Genomic DNA, 27841 nt, shown 5'->3' on the forward strand with positions numbered 1-27841 from the left:
AGGGGTGGTGTTAAGGAAACAGAGATGCTTCTGGGCTCTGGAGGTGCAGACAGGCAGATGAAGGGTCCTGCACAGCTGGCCAGTGAGAAGTCAGGACCAGCCCAGCCTTGGGGCTCTCTGTGTGTGTGAGTGTCCTGGTGGGAGAGCCATGTGGTGTGTGGTGGAGTCGGTGGATTGGTCACGGATCGTGAGGGCATTGCAGCCTGCTCCCTGCACACCTGGGCTGCCCAGCCTGCTGCCTAACCCCCAGAAGGGAGGACTCATTCTAAAGCCAATAGCGGAAGCACAGAAGCAACAGCTAGAAGGGCTATCACTGATTCTGGGGTGGATACAAGTAAATCAGTGCCTCCCTCCCTGTGTTCCCACATTTAGCTGGAACATTTAGCTGCTGTGCACAGGAAGGTCTGCCAGGTTCTGAGATCTAGGCTCTGGGATGGGCAATCCCTAGCAGTGTATTGGGAGTAGATGTACGCAAGGCTAAGTCAGAAGAGGTCAAACCTTGGGCCCAGATTGGGCCTCTGACTTATTCCCAAGGTCTCCTCAACCAGTGTAAGCTGCCCCTTTCTTTTCTTAGATCTGACCTGAGCATCGATTATCATACTAGAAATCGAAGAAACACCGTCAGCTTTCACGGGTCTACTGCTAAGCCCAGTGGCAGATGTGAGTGTGTAACTCTGGGCACAGGACAGGGGAGCCAGTCAAATGGAGAATTGACTGGTCAGGTCAGGTAGAGGGCGAGGGGTGGAGGGAAAGTGTGCTTGACTAAGCTCAGGATAGGTGGCTTTGCATACTGGTAGCACCACATGCTGGTGACCTTGGGCAAGTCATTTAGCATCTCTGAAGCTCAGCATATTTATCTATTTATATGGAGCTAATTAGATCTGCCATGTTTACCTCAAAGGGCTGCTGGGAGAAATGAAAGATGCGTGAGTGTTTCACAGATGGCAAAGTGGAAGTTCCAAGCTCTGGTCTTGAGGGTCTCCTTAGTCCCCCACCTGAAGCAGGTAAGAGGGAAGAACCTGGGGGTCAGTTAGACTGGATCCCCTCACTTCCTCCCTTCTGCTTTCCTCTTCCTGAGTTCAGATTTGGGGCCTAGAGGGACCAAGAGTTTCCCCCAAAGCTGCTGAGAAACCCAGAAGGACCACAATAGCGTGATATCTTCCCTATTCCCCACTGGTGTCTGACACCCTCCTACTCCTTCCCCTCCCTCTGTGCTGGTGTTGGAAGAGGAGGGCCCTGGCTGGGGAGACTGATAACTCTCTTCTCCATAAATGGCTGATGCTCCATCGTCCCTGGTCTGATGGTCCAGGCTTGGGGTCACCCCTGGACTCTCTCCAGGGGCGGGGAAAGGAGAGATCTTGCAACTGTGTTTTGTGGTCTCCAGCAGCAGCAACAAGACGGGGGCTAAAAGGAGGGGCCTATCCCTGATTTTGGAATGGCATCTTTGGAAACTCTGCTTTGAAAGGAGCAAAACTAGCTGAGACTAGGGCAGCAGCCATCTCTATTTCCACCCCCTTAGCCCTCTTCTGGCTGCTCCCTATCAGACAAAAAAATAAAATTAAAAGAGCATTAGCAGCTAGCAGTTTTGGAATACTATGTGCTGGGCATTGTGCTAAACACTTTGCATGTATTATCTTACTTAACCCTATCTAGGGCCATTGTTATTGCTATCCCCATTTTACACAAGGCCATTGAGACACAGAGAGGTTAAATAAGTTGGCTCAGTCTCCCAGCCAGCTGGTAGTAGACCCAAGATTCAAATCCTGGCATTTAGACTCATGAGCCCAGCCCACATGCTTAACTATTATTATGTGAAAAGGAGGGGCTGGTACCTTAACATCCAGAGCTGCGTCCGGTGTTCAGTGTCATTTAGGGTGGCTGCAGGGGTGAGTGTGTGTGTATGTGTGTCTGATGGGGAGAGGGTGGTTGCAGAGGAGGGGAGTTATAGATGCCTCCTGATACCAGACACCCTTTGTGCCGATCAAACCTACCAGATCCAATAAGCAAAGCCCCACATATTGTCTTTATATAGGGAAACCTGAAAGCGAAGCTCTCTGGACTCAAGGAAAGCTTCCCTGCACAATGACTGACATACAGCAGGCATTTAATATTTGTAAGAGGATGAGAAGGATGGATGGACAAATTGACACATTTCTGACCTAAGATAGGAGGTTTCAGGCTTAGCAGATGGCAGCGTGTAGCCCTGGGCAAGTCTCGCCCTCCGTCCAATCTCCAGGAAATGAAGGTGCTGGTTATAAATGCTTATTTTAGCCCCAGGCTGAATGTACTGAAACGTTGAGAATCTGAGTTTGAAGGCGTCAGCCTGCTCTGCTACCCTCCGGGGTCCTGGGCTGGCACTGGCTCAGGAAGCCTTTGTTTGGAACTCAGATGAGACACTGCCAACCACTGTCTGGGAAAAGACCATGAGCTGTGGGGACAGAGGATACAGAGACAATGTCTCCGTCCATCCTAGACACCTCAGAGGTGCAGGATATTGCAGCCCGTGCCCCTCCCCCCCACAGGTGGGACCAGGCTGTCCTTCACCTTGGGTAAATCGATGCAGGGTCCTACATTTTCCTTCCCTAAGACCCTTGGGTGGGGCCATAGCCTCCCAAGCAGGACTGATGTCTGCGTGCCAGAAGGAATGTGGCATCTGATTTCACTTCCTACAGCTGGCAGCATAAAGTCGATATTTTTTTTGTGGTGCAGGCAGAGTAAAGAGAGAATAAAGTGTTGAATTGTTTGGCATTATCGAGGATTTCAGCTCCCCAGGACTCCTGCATAAAGAGATGGAAATATAGCTGCCAGAGCCAAGAAACACAGAGAAGTATATGAATTTATTACATATTATCTTTCCTCCTCCCAAACAGCCCTGGAAATGTCAAAAGATCATCTATTGTTTCATTGTTGATAAAAAAAAAAGTTTGGTGGACTATGTGCTTGGGCAACAGACCGGAGTGGGTGAGGAAAGCAGAAATATTTCCCCCCCGACAGCCTTCAGGAGGCCCAGACATCTTTCTAATTCTTCCTCTCTGGATGTTTGTTAGCTTCATGAATGTTCTGAGACCAGAATGAGCATGCATACTGGAAAATGTGTGAGCACCTATGTGCAGGGTGTTGTGCCTGGTGCTGCTGGAGCACCCAGACTGCGTGAGCAAGCTCATTGCTGCAAGCTGCCCAGGGCTGGGTGCTCTCTGGCTGTGCTGAGGACAGTCCTGGCAGCTCAGACACCGCTAACTGCTGGCCTGGAGAATCTAGAGCAGGGGTGGCTGTGCTGTCTGGAGGAGATCCAGGGAGGCTTCTCAGAGAAGGTGACATCTGAACTGGACCTTGAAGGATAAATGGACTTTCTACTAACAGAGGAGGGGAGCCAGGGGATGGCAGGCAAAGAAGAAAGCAGGGACAGCACATATTGAAAGACCACATTTAGCCGACAGACCCAGAAGCTGGGCCTAGGGAGGTAGAGAACTCCCTAGCCAACTCTATGGCCCTGAGCTCACCCAGACCATGGCAACTTGGTGAGTAACTGAGGCAACATCTGAACGTCTGCACGGAAGTCTGTTCTTTACACTCTGCTCCCATGCTGATATGGAAATTCTCCACCTGTGAAGCTCCCCCTCACCACCCTCATCCACAGCCTTTGGCAAGCTGGCCAGTACCTGTGAGGCTTCAGGGAGGAAAGCTGCCTCTTAGCTACCTTCCTTTGTCTGGAGAGAGGCTGCCCATGGACTGGTGGGGCCAAGGGTTTGGGTCAGGCCCTCCAGGATCAAGACTGTATCCAACTCAGCCTTGCTGGGAACTGTCAGACTCACATACAGCCCAGGACCAAGTAGGCCCTGCTCCTCTGGGCAGACAGACCAGGAACCCCCGGCTTTTCCTCTTCTGGGTATGTGCCTCCTCCAGGGGAGGCTCTATATCCCTGTCTCCCTGCCACCTTCACCTTTTTGCCCAGGGGGGCCACAGAAGTCAGAGGATGTCTGAGTTGTGAGAAATGGAGGCAGCAGAAGCCTCTGGAAGGGAGTGGTGGGCCAGCTCCAATGTGAAACCACAGCTCGATCCCTAGCGCAGCCTCCTACCTGGGGGTCTTTGTCCCAACTCACCTGCACCTCTGTTTGTTAAGCTGAAACTTCCTGAGTGGCTTTCTAGCCTCCAGACAGGTAGATGAGCTCAGAGGCCAGGCCTCATCAATGCCGGCCTCCAGAAGGGAAGCCGGGCTCTTGTTCCTCCAGCGGCTCTTCTCAGTGCTCCTCTGCCAGGGGCTGACACCCAGCAGGACGTACACACAGCAGCTGTGCCAAAACCTTGACCCCCAGATAGGAAAAAGTGACCCCAAGCCCTGGAAATAAGCAGAGCCTCACTCCCTTATGTTTGAATTCTGCTCTTCAGTTGTCATAACCTTTTCACATTTACTTCTCTTGTAATCCTCAAACCACCCCAAGGGGTAAGCAGAGCAAGCATTAGGACACTGTCACTTTAGTAGAGAGCACACAGGGTGCAGACTGAGTCACGTGTCTGGGGCTGTACAGCCCTGTGTGGCAGAGCTGGCACTGGGAGCTAGTCTCCACACTTCGGTCGCAGCCTGCCTCCGCTCCAGGCAGGCCCCAAGCACAGCAGAGGATGCAGGGTGCGTGGTAAGTCCTCACTGCCCAGGGCCAGTGCTGGTCTGGATCTGTGGGTGGTGAAGCCACACGCCTGGCCCCAGCTTCTCCCTGGTGAATCAGGAGTCCAGCACCACGGCCTCTAGGAGTCCAAACCTCAAGGTCCTCTGCAGCAGTCAGAGATTTCTCTCTGCTTTTGGGACACATTGACGGAGATGGCAAACAAAGCTGAATCAGTGTGGCAGAAGTGTGGAAGGAACTGGGCTTCCTTTTAAGGACAGATGACACAGAAGAAGATACCCACCTATCCCTTCAAAGGACATGGAAGCTATGAGAGAGACAGTCTGGCAAGGCATGTGGTCCTGCATGGCAGGGCAGGTTGAGGGATGTTTTATGTTTGTCTGTTCATTGCAGAAACTTCTCTCCACCCTTCATCAACACTCCCTTCCCGGCAATCCCCGTAGATGCGTGAGATCTAACTGAACCAGGGGCTTCCTCTAGGCCACTCCCAACAGATGTCTCAGAAAATGCAGAAATGTCGCAAGGCTCTGGATGTGGCAAAAGACACCGCTGCTTCTATACATGAAGGACCTGGGCTGCCATGGAGATGGCTGCTCAGGTGGGGCTGCTGTGAAATGGGTCCACTTGAGCAGACACCGAGAAAAGTCCATACTCCAGATGGCAGCCTCAGCCCCAGGGGCCTGTCTCGCCCAGCTCTGGCCCCGAAAAGAAGACTTTCCATTCCCCTTCCCTGGAAACCCCCTCACTTACGGGAAGCTGGGTGTTATCTTAAGGTCTGTAAACGGCCTGCCTGCTTTTCCAGCTGGAGCTGTTCATTCAGAACAATTAGCACGCAGTTTAGAGCTGGAATGGAACATATGGCAGGGGGTCCCCAAGAGAGAGCGTGTGGCAGGAGGAGGGGAGAGGTCTAGGGAGGGGCGGGAAGGGGTGTTTGGAAAGGAGAGGCTCCAAGCCTGCTGCCTGGTCCAGGTGCACCTGCTTTTAGTCCTGAAGTAACAGAAGTGAGGACTTGTGCAAACTCCTTTTGCATCTCAGGTTGTAAATGCATTAAACATCCCTTAAACAGGTATTTTATGTCAAGAAATTTGAAAAACCCCCATCAATCTGGGGAATACCCTTCCCTGGAGAACTTTGGGGCAGAAACCCAGGGGTCTGTGTACTGGGATGAGGCTGGGGATACCAAAGAACTAATATTTACCTAACACTGGCATTTACTCACTCATTCAATATTGACTGAAGTCCTACTATGTGCCAAGTACAGTATTAGAGATACTCTGTGAAAACAGACCAAGATTCTTGCCCTCATAGAGCTTCCCCGCTAGTGTGGATCATCAGGCAGAATGATAAGTCAAACGGAAGAATACAAAAGGAAACTGCTGATTGTGCTGCATGGCCTGTTAACCCCATGGAACCATCCGACAGGGTCAGCACCAGGGCTTCCTTTTTACACGCAGGGAAACAAAAACTAGAAGAGTTTATAAAATCTGTTCAAGTCTCTGAGCTACAAAGTGGCGAAGTCTGGGTTTTAACCCCTCTGGCCCCATGCCTGTGACACTCAAGATGGACAAGAGGCCTAAGCCCACCCGAACAACTCCATATGGTCCAGGCAGATGATGGAATCATGGTTTTGAGAGTGGAAAGGGCTCAAAAATGGCCCCTCTGGCCTTAACCTTGTACAAAGGCAAGGTGTCCTCTGGGGAATCAGTGACCTGGCTTTCTTCCACCCCAGCACTCTTTTTTTTTTTTAAAGATGTATTTATTTATGCAGACAAGAAATGGGGGTACAGGCCACAGGTGCAGGATCTGAGAGGATTTACCAGAGACAGAGTGGGGAGCAGAGCAGGCGGATTTACTGAAAACACACTGCTGAGGGGAGCAGCGGGCGAGTCAGTAGAGGTCTGCTGCGCCATGTGGGTAGCTCCCTGGCTGGGGATAGAACTCGTGCTGCAGTAGCTGTGGACTGCTTCATAGTGCTGACACTTAACCCCTTGTGCCACCAGGGAGGCCCCCCCACCACCCCACCACTCTTACAAAACTAGGCCTGGACTTCTGAACTGCGGATGTAGGTTCTTTCTCCAAACTGTGGTGATATGTCAGGTTCACTCAGCAAGCCCATAATTGTGTTCTCAAAGAGGGCCAGCCCCCCTGCTCCTCTTCCTGCTCAGAGACCACACAGCCCCCTATAGGTTCCCATCTTCCACCGGCCCAGTCCGAGGCAATCAAGGTCTGAACAGGGATGGACTCTGGGAGGCTCCCTAAACTGTAATTTGGCACAACCAGCAAGGGGGCCACTGAACAACACTGCCACCCAGCCCAGCCGGAGCTCTGTGTTCAAAGAAATGGCTGTGAACCGGGGTTAGGCGTCTCACAGGGTCAGGAGCTAACAGCGCTCTGTCTGGAAGAAACACTGCAGGAACACACTGGGGCGACGGCAGAGGTGGAGGGGAGGGGAGAGAAGAGGCAAACTGACCATAATGCAGTGGTTATGAGACTTAAATTGGAGCCCAGGGCAGGTAAAGAGCAGAGCTATAAATTCAGCCTCCTGAAAGAATATTCTGGAGGTAAGAGACACAAGCTCACTTAAAATATGTCGGAGATGAGAACCAAAGATCGTTATTTTTGAGTAAGGATATAAAATGCTAAACACTGCTTTCCTTTATTAGTCCTTTCTAAAAGCCAGGTGTAAAATATTGCCATTCCCAAGATTGTGTTTTTCCTTTTTTTCTTTTAATGGCAGAAATTAAAATCTCCTTAAGCCATTAGCCATCGCTCCCCAAGGTGAGGCCCCAAAGCCGTTTTGCCAGGGACTCCTCCCCTCACCGAGAGGTACAGTATCCACCCTACTAGCCTTCCACACCCCTCCTCACCCCTCCCGCAGCCCCCTTGGCACTGAATGCCCGCCAGGCAGCAGGTGGCTGAAAAGGCTGAAAGTTTTATGGGTCTACCCAGTAGACACTGTCGCCCAACAGTTGCCAATTTGGCGGGTTGCTCCCCACTCACAAATACCTAAGGCTAAAGATATTCAACCCACTGGAGCGTGGCCAGAGAACCTTCCCCCAGGGTGGGTGACAGGCTGTGGCTCAACCCCAGGTGCTGTCCAGGGCTCTCGACCGCCAGGGTCCCTTCTCACGGGGCTGCCTTGCTTTCTTCCTTCTCTGTCTTTATTTCTTTCTTTTTCCTTTTATTTCCATCAAAGGCTGATGCTACCAGAGAAAAAGTTCATAAAAATGTTATGTCCACCATAAAACCCCTAATGTGGCATTCTGCATGATCCATGCATTAACATTAACATTTCCCAGACAGTTATTGTGAGATAATGGTCCCAGCTATAATTCAGCGGTAACGTTCCTTCGAGCAAATGTTATGGAGGAATAAATGACTTGCCGAGTGTGTTGCTGCTGTGGGGGCAGGGAGAGGTGAGCAGCTTGAAAATGCAGACTCTGGACCTTCAAGACCCCAGTGGGGCTACGGAGTGATCTGGGGCTCAGTCTAGGTCAAACTACACTTTCGGTGGCCCCTGAAGTCAGGCTCCTCTGCCCCCTGCTTCTGCTTCACACAAATCCTATCTTTCTTTTCAATACTATACTGGAAGAACTGGCCAAGATGAAAGATCCAAGGCATGGGGGGGAGGGGTGGCACATAATCAGGGCTGAGAGGGTGGCTTTTGGTATTTTAATCAGGATCCTTGTCGCCACCACTCCCCTAGGGTCCCAGCATACTTAACACTTGTCTCTAGCACAGCACTTACCACCTTGTATTTTCTCATTCTTTGTTTGTGTGACTGAGTCCCCTGATATAACTGTGTCCTTCTCGTGTGCGTTGTACACATCTCAGTCTTTTTGGTGACCTAGCCCAAAGTTGAGAGTCAATAAATGTTGGTTGAAATGAGGATGCATGGGTGATGGATGGGTAGTAGCTGGATGGACAGATGGACTGACGGATGGATGGAAAGTAGCTGGCAGGCTGGCTGGCTGGTGGCTGATTGAAAGGACGGATGGACAGACGAATGGTTATATGGATGGATAGATGGATGGATGGATGGATGGATGGATGGATGGATGGATGGATATTCAGATGCGTGAAACAGCAGAAAGAGATCCAGAAATGAAAGCAGACCATAAGATGAACAGGATTTTACATTAATAATAAAGAGGGAAATACCCTAACACATTTTTTGAATAAAATCATAAGGGCTCATGAACCTGAAGGGATTTTAGGGACCCGCTACTGAAGTCCCTTCTACTCTTTAGGAACTTGCGCTCTCAAGGAATTGATGTCCAAGCCTGGACTGGAGCTCTGACTCAGTTCTGTGTTATATCTGCTGCCATCCTTATATCCTTTCCCACCTCTGCCCAGTCCTGCTTATATGCAGACTTGATAGTCAAAGGACCTTTCTCTAGCCTCCAGGAGCTTTCCCCGTAGTGATGGGAACACATCAGACCCAAATACAGGTCACTGTAGTTCAAGGTAGAATGGGTGAGAGCTGCAAAGGGAAATGTTGCAAGTCAGGTACTAAGATGGGTCTTGGAGGAGGATCCGGGTCTTGGAGGATGAGCAAAATCTGACAAGGCACACATGGAGGGAAGGGAGAACATCTGGGAAGAGGAAGCACTGTGAGCCAAGGCACGGAGATGGCTGGACACGAGAATCCCTCAGAGGCACTTAATTTATCAGAGGGTGTTGAGTGTGTGGCCCCGGGAGACTGTTTGGCTAGTGGGTTGGCTTTCCTTAGAATGTGGCCTTTTACTCTTTCCCGCTACTCCCTCCTGACATGTTGTCAGCTCAAAGATCATGCCCTGACCATGGTGACCAGCGATCTGGCTCATACCCAGACTGGGCCTTGCCAGCTTCTCTGGCCCAGCTGGCTGCCTCCTGAGCCCCACAGGGAGGGCAGCCACACCTTTGCTGTCCTTTGCCACCTCTGCCCAGTCCTGCTCGTGCCCCAGGGGAAGGTTAAGCAGGAGCCACATTCTTCACAGTGGGGGCTGGGAGGCTGGGGAGGGAGATCTCTGTGAGAAGCACTAGGGGAAATGTTGGCTCTTTTCCAAATGCCACATGTCATGACCACGGTGATCTCTCCCAAGAGCAGTTCCCAGAATGCAGGACCAGATTTATTAGATGGGCGAAGGGGATGGCGACCTCTGTGATGTATTCAAAGGACTCTGGAGAGACTTTGCCCCAGTCAGAAATATCTTCCTCACTCAGGGGCCTCGTAATGTCCAAGAGTTGGAAGGGGCCTTGGAGGTCAACTGGTTTAACCTGCCATGTTGCAAAGGCCTCTCCACTCAGCAGACTTTCCTTTTCTTCCTAATAACTGCGGGGAAGGCAGCTCTCCCATCTGGTGCTGCACTCACAAAAGGGGAAATTTGTCTGTCTGTCACTTCCATCTTTCTGTCCTAGTTTTGTTCTCTGGACAACACTGTCTGAGACCAATACCTCCTCTGCATTAATTATTGAAGACACACACATGCCACTCTCCGGGCCTTCTGTTCCTCACTTGGGCATCCTAACCTTCCCCGAGATGTGCTCCACATTATCAGTGTCCCTCTTATGAAGTAGGCATGGCCCGTCAGGTGGTTTGAACCATTGCCTTCTTCATCTGGACTTGGAGAAATGCAGCCTAAGATTGCAATTACCTTATTTGCTTATTTATTTGTTTATTTATTTATTGGCAGCTACATCATAACTTTGGTACTTACTGAATTTTCAGTCAAATTTCCTCTTTCTTTCACATGAAATGCTTTTAAGCTCCATCTCCCTCACTTGTAGCATTTGTATTTTACTCTAACAGTATAAATTTATATTCCTCTCCATTCAGCACCCTCTCCTTGCTTTCAGCCCATAATTCCTGCATCCCACACTCTTCACCCATCTTAATTCTATCTTTCAACACATCAACCAACCTTTCCTGTGTATGTCCTATGAGCACACTGCCTATAACGTCAGACAGATCAAGAATTAAAATGTTTGGGGGCCTTCCTGGTGGTGCAAGGGGTTAAGATGCAACACTATGAAGCTATCCACAGCCACTGCAGCACTGAGTTTGATCCCCGGCCTGGGAGGTGACCCACATGGCGCAGCAGACCTCTTCTGACTCGCCTGCTGCTCCCCTCAGCAGTGTATTTCAGCTGCCTGTTCTGTTCCCTTCTCTGCCTCTGGTGAATCCTCTCACCCCCACATTTCTGGCCTGTACCCCAGTTCTTGTATGCATAAATAAATAAATCTTAAAAAAAAAAGAATTAAAATGTTCAACAACACAACGGTGGTTACTTGGACATGAAAGATCTCCCTCTAAACTGAAATCGACTAACTGATCTGCCTGGGGAAGATCACAATCTATTGATACATTTTCACCTACCCATTCTCCTATCCAACCTACTCTTCTCCAGCCTATCCAGAATATCATGGAAGAATTTGTCAAGTATCTTGGTGAAATCAAGATGCTTCTCAGAATTTTACTCGCCTACCCATCTAGGAACTGTATGTTTTTGTTTGTTTGTTTGTTTGTTTGTTTGTTTGTTTGTTTAAAGGGCAATAAAGTTAGTTTGACATCGTTTGTTCTCTCATAGATAATCCATCATAGCATTTTTGTTAGCAATTAATATCAGACTTAGAGTTTGGAGTTTCCAGAATCTGGAAATACAGACAACTTTTGCATATTTTCATCTCTGAAAAAAATAGTTGTTTTCATCAGTTCACGGAGAACTCCCAGTGGCTCTACAATCCTATATTTAAGTTCTTTCCACACTCTTAAGATGTGATTTGCTGGTGTCTGCAGCCTTGACTTAAAGTGATAGATACTTATTTACCATCTCCTCACCTGTCTCAAACCTGGACCCTTTTTAAATCATTTTTCTGGTTTGATGATCATTGTCCTTGAAGCAAACAAAGCAAAGTGGGAGTTAAATCGTTTGCTTTCCTTCTGTCATCTGGTAACCTCATATGTCTGCCCCAGGCTGTAGCTGCCTCAATCCCTTATTTTTTTTTCCTCTTTCCGTTTTGCTTCAAGTATTGCTTTTGAAGAGAAAGACTATGAGGGTGGAGGTGGGGGAGGTGTTTTCAGACTCCAGTTTATTTTGGTCTTTGGCCTTCCTAGCTTACTTCTATCAGCATGCTAGAAGGTTCAGGCTACTCTTTTGCATTGCTTCTTATTTATACCTTCCTGTTTTCATCACATGTGTTTTTAAATCATCGTGAAGCTCAGATTTGAAAATATGGACAAAAGACATGACATCTGTTACATTTCACATTCCCTATTAGAAAGACATGGGTTAAACCCTACCCTCCTTTACCAGCCCTACTTAGAAATACAATTAGCAATGAAATTCAACCCAACCAATATTTTTGATCACCTTTTCTGCCCAAGGCACAGTTCCAGATACTGTGGGTGATACAGAGGTGAACAAGAATTGTTTCTGCTTTAGACACAGTGGAGGAGGCAGGCACAAATGACCACCATGTCCTAGATAGAATGAGACAACGATAATAATCCTGGTGTATACAAAGGGCTATGAGAACCCAAAGGGAGAAATGAACATTTCTGCCTTAGGAAGATCCAGAAGCAATTCATACAGGAGGTAGCATTTGAAGTGGTCACGGAAGGCTGGGTAGAATATCAGAAGTTAGAGATGCAGAGAAGGCTGTAATTCCTTATGATGGCACAAAGGTAAAGGAGCAAGATGGTGTCGGGAGAACAGCAGATGGCTTTGTGTAGCTAGGCTGAAAGGGGTCTGCAGCCCTAGACACTCATTCTAAGCTTTCTGCTCTGCCTCACTGCCCCATCAAAGTGTGGAACACAGCCCAACCTCAGATAAACTTGCTGGCACCTCCCCTAAGCCTAATCTTCCACTGTTACCCTTTTCATTTTTGACATCACCTTCCTTCCAGAAAGTGGAACACTGAGAATCAAAGATCTGAATGTGAATCTCTGATCCAGCACTTCAGACTAGACTTAATTATGTTTAGTTATTCTGGCAATTTTTCCTTTAAATATTTTTTCTCTCTTCTTTTTTTTTTAACTTAAAAACTTTCACTTTTTGTTTTTGTCATCTGGATGATCTATAGGACACAACTACTTAATTTCCCTAAGCTTCTATTGTTTCATCTGTAAAATGGCGAAACTGGGGTCTAGCCTGCCTCCTGGCATAGGAGAGTCCTGAGGTCAAAAGAAAAAGTACAGAAGGATTTGCTTTGTAAGTGGGAGGTGCTTTGTTCAGGAAAGAACGGTATCACCAGGATGCCACAGGCACAGTGCAGAATGTTCTCTGGGATGAAATAGTCTTCCTGGGAGCATTCCTGATGCTTCTGTTAGTGGGGTGCACAAGGCCCAATGGGGAGGCCAGAGGCAAAAGCAGGGTGTTGGTAAAGCCATGAGCTTGGTGATCCAGACCCAAGCCCACTCTGACTGGGGCTGAGCAAGCTTCTTCAGGGTTGCTCAGAGCTGTGGGGGTTGACTCTGAGTGCCAGTTCTGGGGAGTCACCCCTACCGTGCCTCTGGAGACCAGGCTATGCGCTGAAATCAGGAATATTTCCAGTACCTCCCCTGCAAGCCTTTTTGCAGAAAGCGGGTATGTGTGAAAGGTGGGGAAGAAAAGGGCAGGAGGTACTCTAGGTCTCAGATGACTTCTGGTGCAGACATGCCCACACACTGCCTTCACCTCCTGCCGTGCGCCGGGTCCATGCTACAGCCTCTGCTCACAAGGATGACAACAGCGCCATCTCTGACCTCAGAGAACACCACTGGATATGCCAATCATCGCAATCCAACATGATCAGTCACATTAGAGATATGCTAACGGTGCAGGAGTACACAGGTAGAAGTCACTACCTGGCAGAGAGGTGAGGATGCTCAGGCAGAGCCTCCTGGGGAGAGAGCCCTGACGTGAATCTTGGGAATGTGTAGTTGTCCAAGTTGATGCGCAGGGAAGGGCACACTGGGAAGAGAGAAGAGCAGAAGTGTGAGGTGTCTTGCGCACCCAAGAATTGCTTTTAGCGCTGTGTGGCTGGGGCAGGAGCTGATGTGCGAGAGGGAACAGGCTGCAGAACACAGAGCAATGGGGAGCACAGACAATGGCGGGGAGCAGGGTGAATGCGAAAAGAGAATACATTTGGGTAGAGCTGTCAGCAGATCGTGGAAAATAGAAAGTAAGAGAAGGGGGTAGAAGAGAAAAGAGACACCGAGGGGCTGCTCAGGATTCCTTCCTGAGTGTCAGCTGGCGCCATTCATCCAGAATAAAGAACAGGGGAGAGACCAAGGCAGCAGGTAATGGACTTAACAGTTGGCGGGCTGAGTTGGGGGGTGGGGGAGATGCAGTTGGGGTATCGCGGTGATATCCTTCCTCATTCAGTTTTGCATCTAAACTCCCCTGTGCTGTCTAGAACTTATTCTTTCAACTGAATTAGTGGCACCCTGAGGGCAGAGTCTGGGTGTTGGTACCCCTCAAGGTGGCCCTGGCATCCTCATTGTCCTCCTGCTGGGATTCCAATGAGTCCCCATAGACTTGTTGATCACATGTCATTGCTTTATCATGCTGTTTCTTCATGCACTTGATAACGCCTCCAAGCAACACCATGGAAAAGCACGTGTGTCTGGTGTGAATCCTGTGCCCTCTCCACCGCTGTGTGATAGAGAACTTACTGCTTCTGTCTGTACTGCCTGTGTGCTATGTGCTAGCCACTAGCTACCTGTGTCTATTCAAATTAAAATTATGTTAAATTTAAAATTCAGCTACACACTCTGCACCAGCCACCGAACCTCTGGGCATTTTGGGGGACATCAATGATCGCTGAAAAAACTGCTGGGTGATGCTCGCCTTGCTGTGATAGCACTGCCCTGAGGGTATGGGTTTGAGTTTGGGTTTGGGTTTGGGTTTGGATGGGCTCTGGGTTCTGGGCTGCAGCAGATGGGCTGGGAGCTGGGGGTGGGTAGGCCAGTGGGAGCCCTGGCTCCGAGGTCCATCTGCGTGGTCATAGAGGGAAAGGCCCAGAGCTCAGGTCCAGATGGCCCGGCGATTTCTCTTCCTGAGAGCGTGCTGCTTCTCCACATGCTTTTGCCTGTCTTTTGTGCCCTTAATGTGGGGGCCAAATAAGCAGGGCCCATAACGGACCTGGAGATGGGCCAGAGAGACCTGCAGGCCTTTTGCTTTAGCTTCCCCCAGGCACCCCTTCGCAGGGGCCACCACTGATGGCCTCACCTTCCCTCTCCATATGAGGGAATCAAGTCTGCTCTGGAAAAAAGAGATTTTCCAGGAGGATGCCCCATGGTCCCCCAGCCCAGGACACCAGATTATCCCTGATCAGCCTCCTTCCCCAAGGGAACAGAATATTCACTCTGTGCTGGGAAGAGGTGTGCAGGAAGGGGATTTTGTTGTAGTGGGAAACCTGGCCGGGCTGGGCTCTGGCCGGCTTGAGTGCTGGCTCATCCCCACCCGCCTCCCTCCTGCCCTCCTCCCCAGTAGGAAGGATTGAGGCAGTGTGGAGAAATCCGAATAACTAATCAGAGTCCTCATTAACCCCCTGCTGGGATGCTCAAACATTCACTTTGCTGTTTGTGAAGCAGAAAAAAAACCTATCCCTGCATTAAAATTGATGCGTTATTAATCCCTATGCTCCAGACCCATAGTCTGCTCACCCCATCCTGCCAGAAGCCCAGAGGCTGGATCTCTACCTCAGGTCACTTGCACCTTCTATTAATTGTTGGCCCAGAAGAGAGACCTTTCTTCGCTGAGAGCAGGCTCAGTGCCAATATGGAGCTAGCTGCATTGTTTTCTCCCTAGCCAGGCTGGGCCCCTCTCTGCTCAGTCTAACCCCAGGGTGCAGCTGCCTGTGAGGCTGCTGGGTGGGTGGGGTGGAGACTGCTGGTGGGTGGGTGAATGGAGACCATGAATGTGTCTTTCTCAGACGAGTGGGTGTGACCGCCTGCTCTTCATTTCAGATGAGCCTTGTAATCTACGAGTGGGCTGGGCTTTGAGTCCTTAGCATTTTTTTCTGACCCAAGAACTGACCCCTTCTGTACACAGTGGGACTACAATGCCTCCATGGCCTCCGTGGTGCTCCCTACCCACTTCCCTCCCACCTTGAAGCTCTTCTCTGGCTTTCTACCCCCGGCAGACCCCCCCACATTGCACACCCTCGGCATAAGAACAGCAGTTCAAACATCCATCATGTGTTGGACCCTATACCAGGAGCTGTGGGGAATTCAAAGACATTTAAAGCCTTGAGCAGATTGCATTGTAGTGGGTCAAGAAGTCCGTCACAAAAAGAACAGTAACACAGCAGCTGGGGGGGTGGAAGGGAAGGAGGGAGGAGACCTACCTATGGAGGGCTCGAGTTTCTTCCAGTTCTCTTGAGCCCACCCCCAACCTCTTCACCCCCCCTCCCACCATGGTGTAGCACAGCAGAATGGAGGACCCGCGATCTCTTGTGACTCCTTTTGTTAGGGGGAAAAGGATGTCCCAAAGCAAATTCCATATAGGCTTTGTGGACTCCACCCCCACCCCAGGTCAAAGCCAAAGACACTGGGAACTCCAAATCCCATCACCACCAAAGGGAAGGTGGCTGGGATTTGGAGTTCCCAGTGTCTTTGTCATGGGTCAGTCATCAACCTCCTTATTGGTTGTCCATCTGCCCAGATGTAGGTCTGTCCATATCTCCTGCCTGGCTTGACCTGTGAACTCACAGCCAGTGCCTTAGCCGAGGCAGACTCCATTATGTGGCCTTCTGTGCAATTAGTCCTTAAAGACAGCTTTGCACAGAGGAGGAGAGGGAGACAGAACTGAGAGTGGAATATGAGAAAAAAGAGGAACTTAATCCCTAAATGGATTTCCAATCACTTTAATTTATGGTATTAAAGGATGGTCAGAGGTCACCTTCCCCTTCTCTTTGACTCAGGTTGGTAAGGATGACTGTTCAGATAATACTTTTAGTCTTAATAGTGCTAGAGAGTGAGCAAAATAATCCTGAGTTCCTGCCTTCATAAGGCTTACAGCCTAGCGGAGAAAACAGGCATTCTTCCAATAATCACAACCAAATACAGAATTCCAAATGGAATTTAGTGTTTAAAAGGAATTAAGAAATGAAATATACAGAGGAGCTTAGTGTATCTCCTCTGAGGAAGCAATTCTTGCACTAAGATGTGAAAGCGAAGCAGGCTGTTACCAGATAAAAGTGGATGGAGATAGAGCATCTTCCAGGAAGATGTGATGGCCCGTAAGAAGGTCCTGTGGTGGAAAGAAACATGTGTTGTTTGAGAGAGCAAAGCCTGAGTATCTGGAGAGCAAAGGGCAAAGATAAAGCAGGGGGGGTAGAGGTAGGCAAGGGAAGACCACACCCAACCTTTGAGGCCACAGCAAGGATTTTGGCTTTGATCTCAGGAGGAATTGGGAAACCAGTTAAGCACAGTTAAAGACTTGAGAGACAAGAGTGATAGGGGGAGGGAGAGGACAGAATGAGATTTGCACTTCAAAAAGCTCTCCCAGGCTGTTTAGTAGAGAACAGATGGGGAGTATCAATATGTTAAATGGGTCATCTTAGTCCCTTGCTGTTTCCTATCTTTCACTTGGTAAGCTTCAGTCTATAGAATGTGCTGGAGCTTTATGAAGGGAAATGTAGATCTAAATTCTGATCACCCAATATTCAGCCTCAGCTCAGAAACCACAAAAATAAACTCTCAGCCTTGAAGCACAGCCCCCTCCTTTCATAATTCAGCAGAGACTCAGGAGGCCGTGACCACTCTGACCCCCTGACCTGCTGTGAGGCCAGCATTTTGATGTTTGTGGGGCCCAGCCCCCCAGTCTCCCAGAGAGATGTCAGGAGGGAAAGCAGCTGAGAGGATGGATTGGCAGAGCTGCAGGTGGGAGCTGTAGGGAGGGCCAGGGCAGCAGAAAGGCAGAAAGGCAGAAAGGCAGGGTTGCCCTGGTGCTGGCACTGTCATGGCCACCTCCACTGACCACAAGCACCTCCTCTCCACTCGGATAAGGGCTCCTCCTCCCTTGGTTATTGCAGTTTGCTACTTTTGAAGAAACTGCTTGTGTCTCTTTTGGGACCAGCGTTCTTCCTTCTTTCATTTCAGCAAATATATTTTTTTAACCTTTCCAAATTTATTTTATTTTTTTAATTATTTATTTTTTTACATCATTGTTCATTTTTAAACAATATTTGCTTCCCCCTGCCCCCAGGTGTAGTCCCCATAGAATTTCCTTCCCCAACGCACACCCGTGCACCATCACCTCAGTCCCCTGTGCTCCTCCCTCCCTCCTTGTGATCCCTCTCCCTCCTCCCCTGCAGGATGTCTCTGATTTATAATTGTCTGTTTTTCTTTTATTGTGTTTTGTACTGTTATTATTTTTTTTACCCTGACTTATTTGGTTCCCCTATATTCATTTCAGCAAATATTAATTGACCATAACCTAAGTATAAGGATATTCTGAGGGTCAAAAAAAACCCCACACTGCCCTTGTCCTTGGACATACAGCCTACTTGGGGAGCCAGAGCGTACACATTAGCCCACAGGAGGCAGAATGAAGTAAGCCTGAAGTGTAGGGTGACCTTATGGCCTGGTTTGCTGGGACGACTCAGATGAAACCTTTGTCGCGGTATAATTATTAATTATGTGTGCTCTCCTCATTCTCAGGATTGTGTGGTTGCTAAATGATGTGGTCACCCCATCCATGTGCCATGGCTGTAAAGAAATGTGAGCAACACTTTGCAGGAATCCAGGAGACATTGCAGAGCAAATAATATTTCAACTGAGTCCTTGAAGTATGAGGAATCCAGTCTGGGACAGAAAACCGAGCAGGGGTCTGGAGGCATCTCTGCATCCAGTTGGTATGGGAGAGGGTGGCTGGGTTGACCTATAACCTACACCAAGGTTAGCAAACTGTTCCTGGAAAGTTTCAGACAGTAAATACTTCAGCCTGTGTGTTGCAACTACTCCAGTCTGCCATCGTCTGGAAAGCAGCCACGGTCGAGCAAAAGGAAGTGTTGTGTTACAATAAAGTTTTATTTATAAGAACAGACAATCTCAGCTTTTGGCCCCTGGTCACAGTTAGCCAGCCCTGACCTAGAGTGCTTGAAAGAGAGATAAGCCTGGAAAGTTACATAGGAGCCATATCATGAAAGTTCTTAAATACCAGAATTTTTTAGTAATAAAGTTTCTGAGCATTTGAATGGATCACTTAAGGCGCTGGAGTTTACTGTGGAGTTTGGAGGGCACTGGAGACAAGGAGGGAGCAACAGTGAGAATCACAGACTGGCTTCGAGCCTGGGCACCTCCTTTGGATCTGTGGAGCCAGGGCTTGTCTGCAGTACTGGTCTCACCCTGCAGAATCTTCCCTTTTGTTCTATACTCCCCATTGCCTGCCCTCAGGGGCCTCACACTCTCTGGGTAGACATAGAAACAAGGTGCTACCTCTCCTTGCCCATGGAGTGAGGGCAGTGGGTGACCTCCTTCCTCCCCAACAGGGCAGGCCTGCTGGTCATAGCCATTTAAGCCTGACCTGGCCCACCAGCTGCTCAGCACTTCACTCTCAGAGCTTCCGTTGGCCTCCGGCACCTTCCCGGCTTAATTACTGAGGAGGGTAGACCCTTGGCTGGAGAGCTGGAAGGGGAGCAGTTAGCCATCTGCCATCACCCCTGTGTTCCCCCAAGGCCTTCAAAGTGCAGGGGCCACCTCTCCTTGATTATCCCCCTAGAACAACTGTACATTTTTGCTCATGCCTTGGAAAGCCCAGCTCAAGTCCCAGGGAGAAGGGCATTTTGGTTCTCCTGGTCATGAAACTCATGGTCCAGTCCCAGGAATGAAGTCCTTCCTCTCTTTATCCCTCTATATGGCTTGGGAGGCCCCCTTAGCTCTCCCTGCAGGGCTCTCCTATTCGGGAGTACAGCCCTTCTCCTGCCTTCCCAGCATGAAGCTGCTGAGTGTGTACATTTTGACAGAAGATACAGAGCTAGGCCTGCACTTCAGGCATAAAATTTAAGGGGGGAGATCCAAAAACTCAATAAACCAGAAGAAATAACATTGTCACAAAGTATTTTTAAATAAAAATGTATGATAAAAACACGGTAAACAGGGCCTCCCCGGTGGCGCAGCGGTTGAGCGTTGGGTTGCGAAGCTGCCCGCGGCCTCTGCGGCGCCGGTTCGATCCCCGGCTGCTCCCCGGCCACCGGAGGAGGGTCCCACATGGCGCGCAGACCTCTCCTGCCGCCCGCTGCTCCCCTCAGCAGTGTACTTCGGTCCTTCTGCCTGCTCTGCTTCCCACTCTGGCTCTGGTGAATTCTCTCACGCTCCCGCGCTTCTGACTGTACCCAGTGCATGTATAAGCAAAACAAACAAACAAACAAATAAATAAAACATGTCTCTATTAAAAACAAAAAACAAAAAACACGGTAAACAGAACATCAAAAATGTAAAGGACAACAGACTCAGTAGCACAGATTCTTCTTTTTGCCTTGGATTCCAGGCTAGGCAAGGCCCTGCTACTGGTCCTCTTATGATCTCCATCACTGAGGCTGTGGGAGCCCCGTTCAACTTTCTGCCCCCCACCCCGCAAGAGTATCACCCGCCCTGGCCTTAGTCCCAACCCCAATGCCAGAGGGGCAGCGGCCTGGCACAGAGCAGGCACAAGTTCACAGCTGCCTGTGTGAAATCACTCACCTCTTTAGACCCCTGTCCTACCCTGAGTCCAAGGAGCTTCACATTTTCCGTTTTCTCCAGCGCAGCCTCACCTGTTCCCTTTGGCCTAGGCTTGTTTCTTCAACACTCTGACCAGTTTTACCCCAAAGTCAGTGGGGGGAATTTATATTCCCAATATGCCACTCCCTTTCATTTGCCTTTTCTCCTTTGCCCATGATATCTGACGCTGCATCTTACTATCATCTGTCCACAGCTCCATTTCCACCCCGACCAGAAGGTAAACCCCATGAATGCTGAGATTTTTATTGTTTTTTTGTTAACAAATTGTGAACAGTTCCTGGCACATAGCAGGCACTCAATAAACATTTGTTGAATGAATGAATAACAATTGAATTTCCTTTTCTTTATCCTTCCCCCTCCCAGAGGAGGGGGCCTCTCCTTTAATAGTCAAAAGATGGTTAAATCTTTTTCCTAAATGAAAGACCATCTGCTCTGGACCTCCTACCCTACAGCAGGCAAAAAGTCAGCAGAGCTTTGAAATCACAGTTACTATTTAACAAATTCAACTTAGGCAACAGAAAAAAATTTTTTTTCCCATAGCAAACACCGTTGTTTACATGGTGTGTTGTATATTTTTTTTCCCCCCTGTAAATAGGGAATGATGTCGAGGGGAAGATATTAGTTGCTTATAACTTAAATCAATACTGATTTTTTTTTTTCAGCCTTGACCGGGACACTTAAGTCTTAGTTTTAGTTATTCTATCTGTAAAGTGGGCATAATGATTCTGGCACTACCAACTTCACAAAGTTACCATGAAGCTCAAACTAAAAGCTTATGCACGTAACTGGACCTGATTTGGGACATAGAAATCCTCTTGCAAATACAGAAGTAGGTAAATTCTCAAGAACACTCAGCCGAGGTAGAGCAAGGGGCTTCCTGATGAAACCAAGTTGGAAGTGACCGCCAGACCCTGACCTTTTCACTTTACAGATGGAGAAACTGAGGCCCAGGTAGTGATGTGCTGAGGTGAGGACAGCTGTGCATGGAAGCCAGCAGTCCTGGCTCTCTGGGCAGTTTCTGGCTTCTTGGAGTTTTTCAGGGGATGCTTCCTACAGAACAGGTATGCTGGGCACTGCTGTAAGCCCAGGTCAAAACTACCACGGCTGGACGAGAATTCCTGACTTTCAGATGCCCTTTAAACCCCAACCATTCACAGTCAGCCTAGGGAGGGGGTATTTTAAAGAAAGCCCTTTTACCATCCCTTCCATTTCTGATATTCATTTTTTTTTTAAAAGATTTATTTATCTATATATACAAGAACTGAGGTACAGGCCAGAGTTGCAGGGCAGGGGTGAGGGTGAGAGGATTCACCAGAGACAGAGTGGGGAACAGAACAGGCAGATCAACTGAAATACACTGCTGAGGGGAGCAGCAGGCGAGTCAGGAGAGGTCTGCTGAGCCAGTGGGCAGCTCCCTGGCTGGAGATCGAACTCACGCTGTAGTGGCTGCGGACAGCTTCATAGGCTGCATCCTAAGCCCTTGAGTCACCAGGAAAACCCTCTGAGATTGATTTCTGAGTGTCATTTGAAAGAGAATTTTACAGATATTTCATTTCCCGGCCTGGTTTTGGTTCCATGCTGTCCTCCAGGAGCAGGTGATGTTTGAAACCTCCGAGAGACACAAGGTATAAATCTGCCGAGTGAGGACTAGAGCCTTGGATGACCAGTTACTGGGGCTGGCAGCAACTCCATAGCAGTGTGAACCTAGCAGGAGGGAACAGAGCAGGGAGGGATTGAGAAGGGCAGGGAGGGAATGAGAGATTAATTTTTTCAATGTCATGCTTCCTGTGCATTCCTTAATGACTGAAATTTACATGTGTGGGGAAAATCGCAATTTCCCCTCTAAGGCATGGAGGGAAATGTTAGAGTCAGATCATTTGGTAAGCGGGTGTGCCACAGAGCCCTGAATTCACCCAAATGGGATTCATTTGGCTGCTGCTTCTTTGCATGGCCACCAGCCTGACGTTTCTGGGATTGTGTGTGTGTGCGTGTGTGTGTGTGCTGACGTCACTCCTATCTTTGTGACCACGTGTACGTAGTTCAATGTGTGTTTCTTTTAAAAAAGATATTTCTCATTTCCTGCATAAATTACTCCATGTAAAAGGCCATCCGGACCGCCGTTCCTAGCATCCTTTTTCAATAAAGCAATATTATCACAGCCTGGTTCCAAAACTAGTCCCGGGAGAGGCTTTTCCTAGATTCTTTGTCAAAGGAAATGTCACCAGCTCACCAAATGATGAGAAGAAGAATTCTTCTTGTTTATTTCCCAAGCGAGGCTGAGCAGAGGCAGCTCAGACTCTCTGCATCCTTGCCCTGGCCAGGCAGGCAGGCAGGCAGGTGGGCAGAGGTGCTGAGCAGGCCACCGTCATCCCCTGGACTCTGCTCTGTCACTCTCCCCGTCAGCCACATTTATGACTGAGGAAATCACTTTTCTAACCTCAGTTCCCTCTTTATAAAGGCAGGATGAATAACTCCTACATGTTAAGTTTGTTGCAAGGATTAAAGAATATATTGGGGAACATTGTTCTTTATAAAGGAGATTAGTGTGCTGTATGTCATACATTCTATGTATTCTCTGCTGAATATGTACAGTTATTTATCCTCTATTGAACCAATATTTACTGAGCATCTATTATGTTCAAAATATATAATGGGCTCTGCAGAGATGCACAGTCAGTCCTTACTTAACATCGCTGATAGATTCTTGGAAACTATGACTTTAAGCGAAATGACATATAGGAAAGCAGATCCTAGAATAAGGTGTTTTGTGATTTTTTTTTTGTTTTTTTTTTAAAGATTTATTTATGTATGCATACCAGAACTGGTACAGACCAGAGGTGTGGGGGAAGGGGAGAAGATTCACCAGAGACAGAGTGGGGAACAGAGCAGGCAGATTGACTGAAATACACTGCTGCGGGGAGCAGCAGGCCATGTGGGCAGCTCCCTGGCTGTCTGGAGGTCAAACTCATGCTGCAGAGGCTGCTTATAGCTTCATAGTGCTGCAACTTAACCCCTTGCACCTCCAGAGACGCCCTGTGTTATATATTTTTTAACATCAGCTGGAACTGTTTTTTTTTTTCTTTTCTTTTCATCAATGCTATAACAAGGATATGTTGAGCCAAATGATTTTTATGCCAGGGCCTACTATCTAAGATTGAGATTCAGTTTGGGATTATGTAATCTAGTGGGGAAGACAGACTGGCAAATAGATAATCACAATTTGGCGGGATAAGTGCTATGAGAATTGTGCATAGGATACTCTAAGCTGCTAGAACCATCCTGGGACAGCCACGAGGAGGATAGAACTGGTCACTAGGAGACCATTCAGAGGCTACTGCTGAGCCAAGGTGTGGTAGCAGAGATGAAGAGAAGGAAAATATAGCTCACTCCACCTGGGGGCAAAAACAATGATTTGCTTATACCTAGATGCACTTATCTCCTCCTGCTTCTGGAGAGAGCTTTTAGGATGGGAAGGCTGTCTTGAGCAGCCTCACTGGGTAAGGGACCAGGTCCAGAGTTTGGAGGGATGGCCATAGAGCATTGGAGGGGTAAAGGAGGGCAACAGAGTCCCGCTCAGGAGCAAGGGGCACAGAGATAGGTAGGGCTTGGCAGAGATTTTCAACATCAGAGTACTTCTGATGGGACTAAAGCTTTCCCCAAGAAAGGAAAATCCTGCTGGGAAATTTAAGTGACTTCTCTAAAGCCAGGGCTGGTCTTAGCTGAATTAAAAGGGACATGTGCCCTCCATGATGGATTTCCCATCACCAAACAGTAATTTGGGTCTTGTCAAATTCTGTTCAGTTCTCTTGAGTGCTCTCAGCATTCCTGCTCTTCCATTCATTTTATCATTTTATAGACACACACTGAGCTGGCTAGACCAGAGGTGGGCACACAAAGGTAAAGAGCACTGAGGCCTTGCTCTCTGGAAGCTCAGAGCTTAAGAGATAGATACTGATAAGAATAGTTAGTAATAATTCCGGGAGATACAGCCTGGAGTTCATGGCTAAGAACTTGGACTTTATCTTATAAGAGATACGGTTCCAGTCATTAGGAGAACAGAAAAGAAAGAATGACTTATCCTGTGTGGGTGGCATGGGGTGACATTGAGAAAAAACTTTACAGATCTAGAGCTGACTCTTGAAGGATTATGAGTAGGGTTATGCTAAACAAGGTCTAAGCAAACTATTATTACTATCATTGTCTTTAATAACAACAGTCATCATTAATTAAGGGCTTCATTTTTGTCAATGCTATGTACCGTGCTATCCACTAAGCATATCAGGTGTGTGATGTAACACCATAAAATCCTAACAAACACCCTGTGAGCTTGTTATTATTGTTCCCATTTTACAGAAATAGGAAAACTGAGACCTACAGATGAAGAAACTTTGAAGTCAGAAAAATGTAGTCAAATCCTAGATCTCCCTTTTCCAAACTGTGCAGTAGGAATACACAGTCTTTTCCACCCCTTGGGAGGCTCTCCCCCACGTTCATCATTAATATTAGTGCAGGAAGGACGTGGAGTAATCCATGGTTTGGCCAAAAGCTCTCAATTCAGAGGCACATGAAAATACAGAGAATTGTAATACCTTTGACAATAAGTCATAATATCTAAAGAGACAAACTCTCATTGGAATTGGTTAAGCATCTATCTGAATTAGTATTTCCAGTAGAGTCTCCTCCTTGTATGACAAGAATGACACTTTCAATGCTCTACACTGACATAGTACTAACTACGGAACGCATAAAAGACAAACAAGATACAGGCCTCACCCTCAAAAATTTATGATACAATTGGGCCTCCCTGGTGGCGCAAGGGGTTAAGTCTCTGCACTATCAAGGGGTTAAGTCTCCGCACTATCAAGCTATCTGTAGCCATGGCAGCATGAGTTCGATCCCTGGCCAGGGAGCTACCCACATGGCACAGACCTCTCCTGACTCGCCTGCTGCTCCCCTCAGCAGTCTATTTCAACCAATCCTCCTGTTCTATACCCCACTTTGTCTCTGGTGAATCCTCTCACCCCCCACACTTCTGGCCTGTACCCCAGTTGTTGTATGCATAAATAAATAAGTCTTTTAAAAAATTTATGATGTAATCAAGGAAATTTGGATTATCACAGAAAACAAAACAAAACAAATGACGATTTTATATTTTCAATATAAAAAAATAATAATTATAAGATTCGGGCTCCATTGTAGGGTGGAGGCTGATTCCATGCAGCAGTGAAAGTTCAGGGAAAGTACGACTTGAACTTGTCTCTGAAGGTTGGACAGCAGAGAGGAGAGGAGAACACAGGGCCCTGCGAATGGCGGCCCGAGAAAGGGGACAGCAGGCTTACACATGGTGTGTGCTTGATCTGAGCCAGGGACAGCCTGTGTGGCTGGAGAAAAGGTTCAGGTTTGAAAGGACAAGGGGATTGTGAAAGAGAGGTAGGTTTGTGGCGATGATGAAAGACAGCCATGGAGACTAAGAAATTTGGGTTCTGTGCTCTTAGCTCTGGCAAGTTATTATAGATTTTTGAATGGGGAACAGTATAAGCAAGTCTATAAATTATTTTAGCTTCCAAGGAAATTCTCTCTCCCAAGAAGACTGGAATTTGGTTTCTTTGAGATCAGCCTCACTGTTCTGGTGCAGTTCAAGGGTTTTGCCGGGACAGCTGAGCTCAGTAGTTGATCAAGAGCGGTCAGATAATGGGATCACACCTTCAGTTTCTGGTTTCTAGACAACAGTGATAAAGATTGGTGATGATGATGGCAATGGTGATGATGAAGCTTGGTGATGGTGGTAGTGGTGGAGGTGGTGATGATGATGACTATGAGGAAGATGGAAAAGAGTTTTGCCCAACATTGCATAGCACACTTGTGGCAGAGCTGGAACTGGTTGCTGTCCTTCCTTAGCCTTCTCACCCCAGCAGGAAGTAGGGAAAGCCTGCAGACCATCACAGATTCTCACTGTTGGAAAATGGTTAAGCGTTTTGGTTAGCAAACCATGCTCCAACCATTGCATTTATGCAAGAATAGGTCCTGGGGTGGGCTCCAGAGTGAGAACCAGTGGGAAAAAGACGGTGATTTTTGCTACTGGGACTAGGTATTAGGGTAACTTCCCCAAGGTTGACAGGAAACAGGCCTTTGGTTTGGGCTTCTGGTTAGAGATTCCAGAGGCTCAGTCTTTGCCACTGTCAAGTGCAAGATGACAAAACAGGCAAAGGTGTCCTCTGGGATCCTGCCTATTGCATCAGAGGGTGCCCTGTTAAGATGAAGTTGAACAGGCAGCTCTTGATCAGAGCTAAGAGTTGGGGGGTGAGCTCTATTTCTTGGGGATCTTGAGGGAATAGAAGGAACTTTATCTTCAAGATGAAGCTCCTGCTCTCTTCTGCATCCCCTGAAACCTCTGAGCCATCATCAGTCACATCCATCCATCTCTGTGTCTGTCTGTCTGCTGCCTAACTGTCAGGCTGCCTGGAAATTGAGCCCAAGGCCAGACTCAGGATCAGGGCAGTGGTGTTTCAAGCCACACATTAGCCTCTAGAAGAAGAGACTCTGAACCAAAATGAAAATGCATACATTGTGCAAAGATGAAAAAAGATGTAAGAATTACATAAAATAAAATATTCACATTAGAGAAAAAAGATCGATGTTACAATGAATGGGAAAAAAAAAGACAAAAGGGATGGTGGTGGGGATATCTCTGCTCATAATCTAAAAAGATATACCCAGCCCCCTCCTGCAGGGCAAGGCAGGGATGAGCGTGGAGGGGCAGCATGGCTCACAGAGGCGGCTGGGGGTGGGAAGGGTGGCTGCACCCATTGGAAATCTCCTCCCTGCAAACCCCAGACACTCTCCTTCTCCTCAGAGCTTCCTGTCATGTGAGTTGCCCTCCTTCTGCTCAGAGGAATAGCTGGCAGTGTCAGAAAGGAGATTACAGGCGATTATTTTGCCTTGAAGCTTTTTCCAGGCTGTTGGGAATTAGATAGTTGTCAGTTCTGGGAAGGGAAAGATTGTGTATATGGTAGCCCTGAAGGGGTGGCCCGAGTAGGGCCCACTGGTGTCACCTTGGGGCAAATCAAGGTGCTTCTCTAAGACATATATCCCACTAGTCCCTGCACAAGGAGCAGAGTTGGCTTCTCTTCCCTAACACTGGTGATTTCTCTCTGCGGGGCTCCCGTGCCTCCGTGTGCTGAGGAGTGGGGGTGGGGCTGGGGCAGCATTGCCACTCGAGCAGAAAGACAGACCCAAAAAGGCAGCTGCAGCAGGACATCAGGAGGGAGCTGGTCCCTCTGTGCAGAAAGGACATGACTAGAAGCAAAGGCTTAAGGACACACCAATAGACAGGGCTTCCTGCCGCCACAGCCCTGACCGGGACCCTGCCACCCCGGCAGAGCAGGGGTGTTGGGGCTGGCAGGCAGAGGCTGGCAGGCAAGCGCAGCAGTAGGTACACAGTGTATAATTATTTCCTTATCCTCTAGACTGTGAGCACCTCAAAGACAAGGAGTGTGCATGTACCATCTTTGTGGGCCCAGGTCCACCACAT

Source organism: Talpa europaea (genome assembly GCF_964194135.1).
Source record: "Talpa europaea genome assembly, chromosome: 12".
Classification (NCBI taxonomy): Eukaryota; Metazoa; Chordata; class Mammalia; order Eulipotyphla; family Talpidae; genus Talpa; species Talpa europaea.